Consider the following 15,435-nt stretch of genomic DNA (forward strand, 5'->3'; position numbering starts at 1 on the left):
GGCAACACCCAGTGCAAATTCTGGGTGGCCTAAATCTTGGGCCAACTGCTTGACTGACTGACTGACTGACTGAGGGTGGATCCTTGCTGGAAACAGGTCAGGCTTCTGTAGGTGCCTTCCCATCCCCCTCCTTTCTCACCAAGGAACCATTGCCCAGAGTAGAAACCTGTCTGCCCAGGTGATGCAAACCTGGTATAGAAATGCTGGGGATGCCCCTGAATCAGGGAACCAACCATGTGCCTGGGAAAGGCTCACTTCCTGCCCTCCTAAATCGTTTTCCTTGTCTCTAAAAGGCCAGCTGTCTTTCTCTACCCCACTCAAAGCCTGGATGTTTTGGGGAGAACTTTAAGAACATGCCACAGGAAGGACAGAGTCTGAGCTAACTTGCTTCTCTGTGTGGTGGGGGGAGGGGGATGGAGAAAGAAAGGGCGAGGCACGAGCCAGGGCTGGGTTCCATGGATGTGTTTTGCCTCAGATTCTATCTTTACCTCACTACTGCTTTTTCCAAGGAAAGGAAACCATAAATATGTATTAAGTACCAACCGTATGCCAGGCACTGTGCAAAGTGCTTTATACACATTATCTCATTTAATATTCACAACAACCCTATGCTGTAGATCTCATTCTTATTTTAGAGATGGGGAAACTGAGACTTACAGAAGTTTATTAACTTGCCTAGGGTGCCAGAAGGTCTAAGTGATTAGTCTGAAAGTTGTAATTTGCATAGCACTTAAGACTGAAAAGATGTCACATCAAAGAATGATAGCGCTGATGGAAATTATTGGGGGGGGGCTAAAGCCCCCTCCAGCTATCTCTTGGAACTACCACTGTCAGTGTCACAATGAAAATGGCAATGCTGGGGATTCAATCCCAGTCCTGAAGATAAAACTCTTTCTACTAGCAAGACTGCCCCTCCTAGAGGGAGAGATTACTGCCACCCTAGGGGAATGTCTGAGCAGCAAATTCATCCTGGTGTTTCCCAAGCAATGGTGATGTTTGGAAGTGGGATATATCACCAAGAACAGAAGCCTGAAGCACCCCCTTGTTCCTGTCCCGGGGAGTACCTTGGCTTTCCAAAATCTCTCTTTTAACCCCAGGCACATTTCCTCTTCCCCTAAACTCTTCCCACTCCCCGTCCTACATTTCCCTCATCTGGTTCTAAAAGTAGAAGGGGCAGGAACAGGGTGCACAAACCAGACTGCTACAGAGGTGACTAACAGAAGCAGGCATCTGAACTCTGTTCTTGACCCAAACTCTCGGGATTTGGGGTCTGCTGCTGGTGGTGAAGAGAGTGGGGCAAGTTAGGTCAGGGCCCTCTAAAGTCCCATGGTGCTTCCTTCCAGGAGCTGTATTAAGAAGATTGGTTGGCCGGGCGCGGTGGCTCAAGCCTGTAATCCCAGCACTTTGGGAGGCCAAGACGGGCGGATCACGAGGTCAGGAGATCGAGACCATCTTGGCTAACACGGTGAAACCCCGTCTCTACCAAAAAATACAAAAAAAAAAAAAAAACTAGCCAGGCGAGGTGGCGGCGCCTGTAGTCCCAGCTACTCGGGAGGCTGAGGCAGGAGAATGGCGTGAACCCGGGAGGCGGAGCTTGCAGTGAGCCGGATCTCGGCCACTGCACTCCAGCCCGGGCAGCAGAGCGAGACTCCGTCTCAAAAAAAAAAAAAAAAAGAAGATTGGTTGAGGGAGTGTATGGAAGGCCACCAAGGACCGACAAAAGTTGTGTCCAAAGCCTTAAGGAAACAGCATCCCACTTCCCCATTTACCTGCTTTGAGGAACATGTACCTCTAAAACCAGCCCTTCCGAAAACCACTGTCCTGCACCAATGCTTCTTCAGCAGATGCTTTGAAGAATCTGAAGGAGGGTGCCCCCTCTCTGAGCCCAGGATCTCACCCACATCACAGGATCCTGGAGGAGGCATGGATTGTCCTTGGCAGTGGAGACTAAGCCCCAGATGACCCTTTTTCTGGCATCCAGTACATGCTATGCTAAGGCCTCCTGTCCAATCTTTGCCATGCTGCTGGAGCCACTGTGGTGTCATCTTCCAGGCCCCTGCACCTGCCCATTGGCTGCCCTTGAGCCTCTGTAGAACTCAGATGCAAGGAGAATGTGGGGGAGGCGGGGGCAAGGGAGAGGGGGTGCTCTGCATCTGCTTCCATCTCCACCCTTTATCCCAAGCTCCATCTCAAACCCTTTGCTTATCCGGTGTCTCCATTCTTTGGGTCTCTGCAAATCGCCATGCAGCTGCCTGGGGAGGCCAGAGGCTCATGACAGTCCTCGTGAGCAGGATGGACCTCTGAGGAGCTGTGGCCTGGGCAGGCATTAGGGGCCTTGTGTAGTTTCTGGGAGGCTTACATAAACACTGGCTGGGATGGGGAGGAAAGGGGGGTTGCAATGGGCTGCCCAGGGAAAAAAGCAACCCCCGCCCCGCCAGCTCAGCCTGAGTGGAAAGAAGGAACAAGGCTTACTTTCCCTCCTCCCACTCCTCTCCCCTGGTCTGCAGCTGTTAGTCAGGGCTGGAAAGACTGCGGTATCTTGGGGGAGGGGGGGCAGGAGAAGGAGAGAGAGAGGATGCGTCTTCACAAATTTGGGATCCCTCCTCCTCTTCTAAATTGGGGGGAGGGCGAGTGGGGAAGAAGCAATTTGCCAAAGAGATTTTCAATGCCGCAGGAAGGAGCTTTGGCTCATTAGAATGCGCAGTTTGCACCCTGAAAAAAAAAAATCTGTGCTGGTTGCAAAAATGCAGACGTGTGTAGGGGCCCAGCGGAGATTAAAAAAAAAAAAAAAAAAAGCGCTAGCTCTGCAATGCAGGATCTGCGAAGTTTTGGTGCGATGAGGAAATGTGGGTCGTGCTCATTTCATTTGCTTGTTCCTGCTAACCTACTGTCCCCCTGACTCTAGCATAGTCTCATATCCCAGCAAGAGGCACTGCGGCTTAGAAATGGGGTCACGAGTAGGGGGCAGGAGCAGAGGGCCAGAAGCGGGGGTCTGCGGTTAGAGTGCCCAGAGAAGGACCAGTGGGGTTTAGAGGGCCAGGCAGAGGGAAGGGGACACTTCAATGAGGGATGGAGGCTTAATTTGCCTTTTGCACTCACATTTGTTCTCCAGCTGCACAGGGGTTAGTGGGAAAACCCTTCTAGACTTCCTCCAGCCCTCTGCTCTTCCCTATCCCCAAGCAGCAGAGGGACTTTCCCTTTCCGGTCCACTAACCTCACAGAACACTGTTACAGAACCTTTGCTTCATGTCCCCAAACACACAAATCCCTGAACTGTCCTTGTTCTAATCCTGGAGTGGGCACTTGCGTGTATGTGTGGCATCCTCCTTCCTAGAAAGAGGGGACAGGGTAGCCTCATTTGGGGAGCCCGGGCTACAGGGAAGCCAACTCTTGGCTCTGGGCTGACATCAGCTCATCACCATGAGGGCTGGGGTGGGCTGTGCTGTGTTCTTGGCTTGGGAAGGTCCTTTGTTCTTTTGAGGCTTAGGGTTCTGGGTTGTGAAAACCCCAAGGGGCTGCCTGGGAGGAAAATACGCTTGGGAAGACCACGTTTCTTTTCTGGGTGTTTGCTCCCCTGGTGGCTCAGGAGAGACAAAAGGAGACAGAAGCAGGATAAAGCGCAAGGAGACAAGAAGGGAGCCCCGCGCGCTTTCCCTCCTTCCTCATCTTGCCTCCGGTTTCTTTGGCCCATGGAGGAAAGGGCCCAGTGTGTTTGTGCCGGCTCGAGGCTCACGCGGGCTGCTGGGGTCACATGGCCCGGGCATGTGCAGCCTGCTCCATTTCTACCACAACAACTCGCTCATAAACAGCCCGGCTGCTGCGGCGGTGGCGGTGGAGACATGTGCAAGCGAGGGGGTGGGGCACGTGGCCCTGCCCGAGCCAAGGGAAGGCGCTCGCTCAGCACTGCCTCCACCCCTCCCCAGCGCTGGCGCTGCCTCGTCACAGGAAATTCCTAGTGCTCCTGTTGCTGCTGCAAAACATGTTTTGGGGAAGTGACTTTCAATAAGGATGGAATCAATGGACTATTTAAAAAGAGACAGAATGGATAATCAGAGACCGACTTATGCTTGCCCTTACCCTCTCTAAGATGTCTGTACTGGTTAGGGTGGTACCAATTCCTTCCTCCTATATAAAATTGGAACCATGTAATCCCAGCACTTTGGGAGGCCAAGGTGGGTGAATCATTTGAGATCAGGAGTTCGAGACCAGCCTGGCCAACATGGTGAAACCCTGTTTCTACTAAAAATACAAAAAAATTAGCCAGGCGTGGCGGCGAGTGCCTGTAATCCCAGCTACCTGGGAGGCTGAGGCATGAGAATCACTTGAACCCGGGAGGCAGAGGTTGTAGTGAGCTGAGATCACGCCACTGCACTCCAGCCTGGGCAACAGATCGAGGCCCTGTCTCAAAAAAAAAAAAAAAAAAAAAAAAAGGAACCAATCAGGTCCTCATGGTAAACACTGGGGTGAGGGGCTGGGGTTCTCTAAGAGAGTGGTTCTCAAGATAAGCAGAGGGATCGGGGTCACCTGGGGAACATGTTAGAAATGCAAATTCCCAGGCCCCATCCCAGGCTGATTGAATCAGAAGCTCTGGGAGCAAAGCCCAGCAATCTGAGTTTTAATAAGGCCCTCGGGATTCTGGGAAGCCTGAGACCCACTGCTCTAGGTCTTTGGTCCCTAGCAATCAGTCCTCTAGGAGAATCTAGCCCAAGATCTGGGGACATATCAGCTGGGCGTGGTGGCTCATCCCTGTAATCCCAGCACTTTGGGAGGCTGAGGTGGGTGGATTACTTGAGGCCAGGCGTTGGAGACCAGCCTGGTCAACATGGTGAAACCCCGTGTCCACAAAAAAATACAAAAATTAGCCGGGTGTGGTGTGTGCCTGTAATCCCAGCTACTCAGGAGGCTGAGGCAGGAGAATTCCTTGAACTGGGAGGTGGAGGTTACCGTGAGCCAAGATTGCACACTGCACTCCAGCGTGGGCGACAGTGAGATCCTGTCTCAAAAAAAAAATCTGGGGTTATGTCTACCTTCCCCCTTTGTGCTGCTTCATTTCAAAGTCCAGCCACAGGGCATATTCAGATTTCGTTTGATTCAGCGTGAAAAGCATTTATTGAGTGCCTCCTGTGTGCAGATTCTGGAAATGCGGGCAAATGATACAACAGTAGTAGGCTAATGAGTAGCTGAGATCTCAAAGAGGAGTGGAAGGTACTGGGTGAGGGAAGAATGAAAGAAATAAAAGGTTAGAATTTTATTTGTTTGGCCGGGCGCGGTGGCTCACGCCTGTAATCCCAGCACTTTGGGAGGCCGAGGCGGGCGGATCACAAGGTCAGGAGATCGAGACCACGGTGAAACCCCGTCTCTACTAAAAATACAAAAAATTAGCCGGGCGCGGTTGTGGGCGCCTGTAGTCCCAGCTACTCGGGAGGCTGAGGCAGGAGAATGGCGTGAACCCGGGAGGCGGAGCTTGCAGTGAGCCGAGATCGCGCCACTGCACTCCAGCCTGGGCGACAGAGCGAGACTCCATCTCAAAAAAAAAAAAAAAAAAAAAAAAGAATTTTATTTGTTTATCTTTTGTCCATCTTACCTACTTCCTGTTCCAAGGCTCCTATTAGAACAAATGATTGTGGCTTAAATTGTTTTGAGGCTGGAGGTAGAAATTAAGCCTTTATTTTGCTGGCCATGGGGATCCCAAGTTAGTTACAGTGATAGGCTCTTGACTTCCATGAGTAACTAAAAGAATATGAGGACCACGCACACAGGCACACACAAACACTCACTCCTTGAGATCTTGGATGCCAGGGTAGGGATACCAAGGGAAGGAATGAGGTCCCAGAAGTTTGGAAGTTCCCTGGGTAAAATGAGTTTAGCAGATAACAAGCAGGAAAAGTCTTTCAATAGGGGAGGGCGGGGTCATCCCTGGCCTACTCCACCTTCCTGAGACCCAGAAACTGTGGCCAGAGGAAACAAAGGATCCCTAAGGCAAATCACAAAAGCTCCTGAGAATGAAACCTGAGCCTGGAAAGAGAGTAGAGAATGAGGGACGGACACCAGATCCAGAGGGTTCCCTTACACAGGCAAATGGGGGTTAGGAGATTGGGGGGGATGGGAGCCATGCCCAGCCCCTCTCTTCGGGCCTTCTCTCCATCACAGGCAGTTCTCAGGAACAGAACTCCTGTTACTGTTTCAGTCTGAGCAGCTGACTCCTGGCCTCTCCCTGCTTCATTTTTTGAGGAATAAGCTTTTCTCTGATTCTCCCAGAGCCCTTTCTTTTGCTTCTCTGCAAGGCTTTCTCTCTGTGCCTGAAAGGCTCTGGGCTCAAGGAGCAGACAGCCCTGCAGGCTCAGCTGCACTGACCTACATTGGCTCTCCCCTAGGCCCTGGGTGCGGGGGCTGAGGTTTCAAGATAGGAACCTGGGAATCTGGCACAGGTCTACATATGATGACATCAGGCAGACAGGCTGCAAAAGTGGCATTGAGGGACTGGGCCCTGAGGCAGGGGATGCCACAGGACTATGTTCTCACTGTCGTTTTAGGGCTTTTTGTGGACTAGAGCTCAGAAGACTCCCATCTCCGAAATGCAAAAACACCTGAGCAGTGACCCCCTGGAGAGGAGCCGGTGGTCCCTGACAGGCGCAGTCTCTATTAATGAGATTTGGGAGTGGTTTCTGCCTGCTCCGTGTTCTTGCTGAACCTACACTGTCTGCTGCAGGGGACTGGAAAGATGATGTGGAAGAGTGAGTTCAGATTTCAGCTAATTTATTTCAGGAAATGAAGGCTGTGTAAAGGTCAGATATGGAGAAATCCACTTACTCCCAGGCTTAACTATATAGAGACCCTGTACCTCTTTAGACTCAAGGGTTCTGAGAAGGATCCAGAAGGAACCCCCAATATTAATTACCATTTACAAAGTCCTTACCTCAGGACCCTGGCAACTGAATCCCTCCTTCCAGCTACCGGCCCTCTGGAACAGAGAAGGCAGCTTCTGGAATAGGTGCCTTCCCTCTCCCACTATAAGCCAACAGTGTTTCGGATGACCACTGCTTCCAGATTGTGTGATTTGCCCTGGCAAGGAAATCCTATTGTGGGGGGAGGAAATGAGGCAGTGGTGACACAAAGTGATGGATGAGCCTTTTGCTTAGCAGAGAGGCAGAGAAAGCCGGCAGGCCGTGCAGAACTGAGTGGCTCTTGGGTCCAAAGGGCTTCCCCTTGGCCAAGCCCCACCCCAAAGCCCAGGAAGTTCACAGCTTGGCGCCCAGCCAAGGCAAAAACATTCCTCAGGACTCTGACAGGCTGGGGGATGGTTCCCACCATGAGGATGGGGGAGGGGAAGGAAACACGCGGGGGAGGAAATGACCACAGAGAAGTGGGTAAGGGTAGGAGGTGGGGAGTGAGTTCTCAGTGCCTTTTAGAGAGAAAGGTTGAGGCTGGAGGCCTTCTCATTGGCTTGTGACAGGCTTGCAACTTCAAAACAAATGACTCCTGGGTCACCCCTCTGCTCAGGGTCATCCCTGATGACCCAAGGTGTCCTCTGGAGGCTTGTTAACTCAATCTCCCTCCTTACTCTGGGGCTGTGGTTGAGCTTGGGAGCCCCTGAGTGGCTAAAAGCTGGAATTGCAGTTGTGCTGGGGGAGGAGCCCATCAGGTCTCCCTCTGCCTCTCCACCTCCGCCCCTCCCTTTCCCTCTCCCTAAGCCCAGGACTCTGGAAATAGCACCTGGTAATGGGAGCGCTGACAGATGCTGAGTTATAGGAGAGCAAATGTCCTGGCTAGAGTCCTCAACATTCTAGTTTGATCACTTTTGGGCTGTTTCCCTTGAAAACAGGTGCCCCACCAAGGAAAACTACCTATTGGGTACTATGCTCACTACCTGGGTGACAGGTTCAATCATACCCCAAACTTCACCATTACACAATATGCCCTTGTAACCAACCTGCATATGTACCTCCTGAATCTAAAATAAAAGTTGAAATTAACACACACACACAGAGAAAAATAGGTGCCCCCGGACTCCTTCCATTGTCTTCCACAAATTACTGTTTAACATGCTCCTGGGTAGTGTGCTTCCTGGCTACAATGAGATCCCCCTCCTAGGGCTCCCAGGCTTGTAGCTTCTGGACCATCGACTATTCATGACCCCTGTGACCTTGGAGGGAGAAATGGCCCCACAGTAATTCTGATTTTAAATTTACCCCTCCCTACCTGCACTACTTAGTCCTACTCTTCCTTCTCTGAGCCTTGCCCACAACTCCTCCCCAAGTCAGCCTCCAACTTTGAACGTTCCCTCCCAATCCCCCAATCCCACATCTCCTGTAAGGGATAGGAGTGAGGTGAGAAATGGACAAAGCTTAGAATTTTTTTCCAAGGAAACTAGTTCCCTCTGCGTGACTTCCTTTGACCTATTTTCTAACTTTCCCTGGTTAGCCCCCTTGTTCCATGTACCAAGGCTTCCCACTGGACTAATTTTTGCTGCCCCGCCCTTCTCCTCCTTCCTCCAACATGATCTCCTGGGGCTCTTCCCATCCAGGGAAAATGTTCCCCAGTGCTGAGAGAGGGGGAGATTCCATTTTGGAAACTGTCAGCTTGAGAAGTCAGGGCTCATAAAGAGACAACTAGAGTGTTGCTGGGGAAGGGGGTGGTAGTAGTGAGCAAAAAGCAGCTCACCCACCCAGAGGAGGCCCAGTTCCCATCACCCAGCCCATAATTAGGGCATTCTTGGCTCTTGTCTGGAATGGGAGGATCTGAGTGCTCTGCCAACATCATGAAGAACTCTAGGGGAAATGGAGTTGGAGTAGGGTAACCAACTTTGCAGCTGGAAATTAAAACTTTATCCAACTCCACCCCGAAGTAGTTTTATTTGATGACATCCTTCTCTTGCGTTTGTCTCATCGTTTGATTGTGTAATCCTTAGTTATTAGCCAGGGAGCTATGTAGATACGAAATCATTTTAAGCAGAGGCAGCTGCATTCCCCTATTGTACTTGAGCCCTCATCAGCTTTCCTCCCCTCAAGCTGCTGCCCCACATTCACCCTGAAGGGGGCACTTTTGTTCAGTCGTTAGTTGGTGCCAGCTGAAAGAGAGTTCCAGGAAGGAAACATAACAATTGGTCACATGTTGGGGGTGAGGGTTCTCGCAGGGGCTGCTGGGACAGGGAAGGGAGGTCCACGTGGAGTGGGCGGAACACGCTGAAAGTTTTGGCGGGGCTAGCAGAGGGAGAAAAATACCCAAATTTGAGTTGTGATTTTTAATGCGGGGGGGGCGGGAAGGAGGGTGTGTCCTACCCTCTGAGAGGCCCCCGCAGAGGGGAGCAGGAGAGCAGCACACTAGCATCCTGCTCGAGGAAGCCTGTAGCAGGGCACGGTTTCTGCCAGAAAGAGCTGAACCAGGCCGGGCTGCAGAGCGGGAAGCCTCTGTGGCTCCACGCTTGTTTCCCATCCCCCGTCCTCCCAGAGAAGGCAGAGGTGGTCTCTCCAACCGTGGTGTGCTTTCGGTGCCACAGGACTGGGCTAATACCAGCCACGCAACTCCAGTCTCCACCTTTCTGAGAGCTTCAGGAAACTGCCCAGATGAGTCCTCTTTCCCTGGGGAGTGGCCAAAACAAGTCTCCTCTTTTTACTACCTAGTTCTGCCCCGCTGTTAGCTGAAAAACGTAGCTTTATACAGTCATAAAGCTGCAAGGGACCTTAAAGATGATTTATTTCCATTTTATTTTTTGGTCTGGGAAAACCAAGCCCAGTCAAGTGAAAAGGCTTGCTGCATCCTCTTTCCACAACATAGGCATTCCCTTCAAAGAATGTAGGTCCTAGAAATGGAATTCTGCCATTCTATAATCCTTAGAGGGATGGTGAAAGTATTGGCTTTAACTCTTTCCATACCCTTAGCCAGAAGGCAAAAAGAATGGTCATTATCTCATTAGGGACAGAATTGCTTAGGGAGGCCTGACACAGTGGCTCAATCCGGACATGGTGACTGTAATCCCAGCACTTTGGGAGGCTGAGGTGGGTGGATCACCTGAGGTCAGGAGTTTGAGACCAGCCTGGCCAACATGGTGAAACCCCGTCTCTACTAAAAATACAAAAACTAGCTGGGCATGGTGGCGGGCGCCTGTAATCCCAGCTACTCGGGAGGCTGAGGCAGAAAATAATTGCTTGAACCCAGGAGGTGGAGGTTGCAGCGAGCCGAGATTGCACCACTGCACTCCAACCTGGGTGACAGAACAAGGTTTCGTCTCAAAAAAAAAAAAAAAAAAAAAAAAAACCAAGAAAGGAATTTAAAAAAAAGACTTAAGGACTTGATTTATGGTCCTAAACACAGTTTTCCTAGGCTCCCTCACAGCTGGCAACTCCACTTTGCCCGTCTTGGCTGTTGAGAGTTCCCTTCTTTATATTTCTTAGTTCAAGGATTACCACAGCTTAAAACCTAATGGTTTGGAAGCAAGAATTCCTTTTCCTTCGTAGAAGACCTTCTCTTCTCAGGTTTCAGTTTTCTGGTGGTTTAGCCAGGTCATCCTATGTATTGAGATCAAGATCAGACCTCCAATCCAAAAATTCCAGCCTTGGTTTTGGTGGGGAAAAGCATGTTTACTTAGTCTGGAGCAGTGAAATCCTAGACTTTGGATTTCAGAGCTGTAAAGTTTCCAGAAGAAAAAAAAAAAAAAGGTGGGACCAGGCACAGTGGCTCATGCCTGTAGTCCCAGCACTTTGGGAGGCCAAGGTGGATGGATCACTTGAGCCCAGGAGTTTGAGACCAGCCTGGGCAACATGGTGAAGCCCCATGTCTACAAAATGTAAAAATTAGCCAGGCATGGTGGTGCATACCTGTAGTCCCAGTGACTCAGGAGGCTGAGGCAGGAGTATCACTTGAGCCTGGAAGTTCGAGGCTGCAGTTCAGTATGATAATGACTGTGAAGAGCTACTGGACTCCAGCCTGGGCAACACAGCCAGACCCCGTTTAAAAAAAACAAGTCAGCCAACCCCAGTTGTAGAGTACCAAGTAGTGGTTCTCAAACTTGAAGTACATCAGAATCACCTGAAGGGCTTGTTAAAACACCACTTGCTGCATCTCACCCCACAGTTTCTTATTCATTAGATCTAGGGTGCGAAGCCAAGAATTTGCATATCTAACAAGTTTCCAGGTGATACTGAAAGTGCTGGCCTGGAACCACAGTTGGGCTAGCGAGGAAGAAAACAGGTAATTTATTCATGGAATTGCCATCTAGTTAGTCTTAGAAATTTGATAGTAAAGCCCTCCTTCTCCCTCACCCCCCTTTCAATTGATCAACAAATGCTGCAAATTAGTAATAATGTGATAACTACATTATCAAGCATTACTAGGTGCCACATGCTATGATAAACATTTTACATGGATTATCTCATTTAATCCTCACAATAACCCTGTGAAGTAAGGTATTAGTATAGTCATTTTACAGATAAGCAACCTGAGGTAGAGGTTAAATAATACACAACCACTAAACAGAAGAACTGTGATTGCTGTTTGCAGTTTCACACCAGAAACTTTGCTCTTAACAGCTGAGTAAAGTTGTCATTCCCTCTATATCCCCATACCATCAGTATCTTAACCACTCATCATCTCACACCTGCACTAACAGCCTTCAAGTTGGCCTCCAGTTTTTGGTACAGAGACACAAATATTGAAGTTAGCTTTCAGATACACAAATTTAATCATTCTATGCTTTGGTGGAAATCCTCTGATGTTTCACCAAAGCTGATAAATTATACATTCCTTAATTGGGCCTTCAGACCTTCATAATCTGGCCTCAATCTGTTTTATCCCCTTCATCCCCCACTATCCAGAACTACACTCCAACGAACTTCTCCCATTTTCTACAATTACACCCTTTTTTTTTTTGAAACAGAGTTGCGCTCTTGTCACCCAGGCTAGAGTGCAGTGGTTCGATCTCGGCACTGCAACCTCCGTCTTCTGGGTTCAAGCGATTCTCCTGTCCTGCCTCAGCCTCCCTAGTAGGAGACAGGCACACGCCGCCGCGCCCAGCTAATTTTTATTTTATTTTTTATTGAGACGAAGTTTCGCTCTTGTTGCCCAGGCTAGAGTGCAATGGCACGATCTAGGCTCGCCACAACCCCTGACTCCTGGGTTCAAGTGATTCTCCTGCCTCAGCCTCCCAAGTAGCTGGGACTACAGGCGCCCGCCACCAAACCCAGCTAATTTTTTGCGTTTTTAGTAGAGATAGGATTTCACTGTGTTAGCTAGGATGGTTTCAATCTCCTGACCTCGTGATCTGTCCGCCTTGGCCTCCCAAAGTGCTGGGATTACAGACGTGAGCCACGGTGCCCAGCTGCAATGTTCTTACCTCTGCCTGAAATGTCCTGTGATCTCAACCTTCAAGGCCCACCTCAGTTGTCACTTCCTCCTTAATTCCTTTCAGATGGTATGTTCAAATTTGTTCCTACACAAATTTATTCTTCTCTAGGTTTCACTATTTTTTTTTTTTTTTTTTGAGACGGAGTCTCGCTCTGCCGCCCAGGCTGGAGTGCAGTGGCCAGATCTCGGCTCACTGCAAGCTCTGCCTCCCGGGTTCACGCCATTCTCCTGCCTCAGCCTCCTGAGTAGCTGGGACTACAGGCGCCCGCCACCTCGCCCGGCTAGTTTTTTGTATTTTTTAGTAGAGACGGGGTTTCACCGTGTCAGCCAGGATGGTCTCGATCTCCTGACCTCGTGATCCGCCCGTCTCGGCCTCCCAAAGTGCTGGGATTACAGGCTTGAGCCACCGCGCCCGGCCTAGGTTTCACTATTTTTTTAGAGACAGTCTTGCTCTATCAACCAGGCTGGACTTCAGTAGTGTGATCATAGGTCACTATAACCTCAGCCTCTTGGGCTCAAACAGTCCTCCCGCCTTAGCCTCCCAAGTAGCTAGGACTACAGGCATGCACCATGACGCTCGGCTAATTTTTTTTTTTTTTCTTTTTTGAGACAGAGCCTCACTCTGTTACCCAGGCTGGAGTGCAGTGGCTTGATCTTGGCTCACTGCAACCTCCACTTCCCGGGTTCAAGTGATTCTCCTGTCTCAGCATCCCAAGTAGCCGAGATTACAGGTGTGGGCCACCACATCTGGCTTTTTTTTTTTTTTTTTGAGATGGGAGTCTTGCTCTGTTGCCCAGGTGGGAGCACAATGGCACTATCTCGACTCACTGCAACCTCTGCCTCCCAGGTTTAAGCGATTCTCCTGCCTCAGCCTCCCGAATAGCTGGGATTACAGGCATCCACCACCATGCCAGGCTAATTTTTGCATTTTTAGCAGAGAAGGGGTTTCGTCACGTTGGCCAGGCTGGTCTCAAACTCCTGACCTCAGGTGATCCGCCCGCCTCAGCCTCCTAAAGTGCTGGGATTACAGGCATGAGCCACCGCACCTGGCCAAACGTTATGACCACAAAGGGACTCAAGCCCTCAATCTTCTCATCCAAAGTCAGACCCCTTATCCATTAGGCCACACGGTCTCCTACTCTAATTTTTGGATTTTCAGGAGAGACCAGGGGTTTCACCATGTTGGCCAGGCTGGTCTCAAACTCCTGACCTCAAGTGATCTGCCTGCCTCGGCCTCCCAAAGTGCTAGGATTACAGGTGTGAGCCACCACGCCCAGACATAATTTTTAAATTTTTTGTAGAGACAGGGTCTCACTATGTTGTCCAGGCTGGTCCTGGCTTCAAGTGATCCTCCTGCCTTGGCCTCCCAAAGTGTTGAGATTACAGGCATGAGCCACCACACCCAGCCCTATTTTTTTTTTTTTTGAGGCGGAGTCTTCACTCTGTCGCCCAGGCTGGAGTGCAGTGGCACCATCTCGGCTCACTGCAAGCTCCACCTCCCGGGTTCGCGCCATTCTCCTGCCTCAGCCTCCGGAGTAGCTGGGACTACAGGCGCCCGCCACCGCGCCCGGCTAATTTTTTGTATTTTAGTAGAGACGGGGTTTCACCGTGTTAGCCAGGATGGTCTCGATCTGCTGACCTCGTGATCCGCCCACCTCGGCCTCCCAAAGTGCAGGGATTACAGGTGTGAGCCACCGCGCCCGGCCCCAGCCCTATTTTTTAATAAAACTACCACCCTCAGTCAAGCTAAAGGTCAAAGGTAGATAGATGCTTTCTCTTAATATATCTAAACAGCTCATTTACTCATTTAACCAGTATTTAATAAATGCCTACTTTGTGGCAGGTATGGTTCTAGGTGCTGAGGATACGGCAGTAACAAAACATGAAGCAGGCCGGGCGCGGTGGCTCAAGCCTGTAATCCCAGCACTTTGGGAGGCCGAGACGGGCGGATCACAAGGTCAGGAGATCGAGACCATCCTGGCGAACACAGTGAAACCCCGTCTCTACTAAAAAATACAAAAAACTAGCCGGGCGAGGTGGCGGGCGCCTGTAGTCCCAGCTACTCGGGAGGCTGAGGCAGGAGAATGGCGTAGACCCGGGAGGCGGAGCTTGCAGTGAGCTGAGATCCGGCCACTGCACTCCAGCCTGGGCGACAGAGCGAGACTCCGTCTCCAAAAAAAAAAAAATAATAAAATAAACAAAACATGAAGCAGCCCGGCGCTGTGGCTCACACTTATAATCCCAGCACTTTGGGAGGCTGAGGCAGGTGGATCTCTTGAGGTCAAGAGTTCGACACCAGCCTGGTCAACATGGCGAAACCCCGTCTCAACTAAAAACACAAAAATTAGCCAGGCGTGGTGGTGCACACCTGTAATCCCTGTTACTCAGGCAGCCGAGGCAGGAGAGTTGCTTGAACCTGGGAGGCAGAGGTTGGGGTGAACCGAGATTGCACCACTGCATTCCAGCCTGGGTAAGAGTGGACTCTGTCTCAAAATACGAATAAATCCCCCAAAACCATGAAGTTCACATTGCAGTGGGGGAGGATAAGGTAATAAGGTAAATTAGAGGTAATACATGCTAAGGAGAAAAATTAAGCAAAAAAAGGGAAGAGGCAGTTTGGAGAAGACTGTGTATACATAGGGGGGCCAAAGGTCTCAGTTGACATACAGTAAAGAGCTGAAGGAGGGCCGGGCGCGGTGGCTCAAGTCTGTAATCCCAGCACTTTGGGAGGCCGAGATGGGCGGATCACGAGGTCAGGAGATCGAGACCATGCTGGCTAACACGGTGAAACCCCGTCTCTACTAAAAAGTACAAAAAATTAGCCGGGCGAGGTGGCGGGCGCCTGTAGTCCCAGCTACTTGGGACGCTGAGGCAGGAGAATGGCGTGAACCCAGGAGGCGGAGCTTGCAGTGAGCCGAGATCCAGCCACTGCACTCCAGCCTGGGTGACAGAGTGAGACTCCGTCTCAAAAAAAAAAAAAAAAAGAGCTGAAGGAGGTGAGGGAGGAAGTCATACGGACATGTGAAGGAGGAGGGATCTAGGTAGAGGGAGCAGCAACTGCAAGGGCCTGAAGGCCAACAGAGTGAATAACAGTAG

This window comes from Macaca fascicularis, chromosome 16 (assembly GCF_037993035.2).
Source record: "Macaca fascicularis isolate 582-1 chromosome 16, T2T-MFA8v1.1".
NCBI classification, from domain to species: Eukaryota; Metazoa; Chordata; class Mammalia; order Primates; family Cercopithecidae; genus Macaca; species Macaca fascicularis.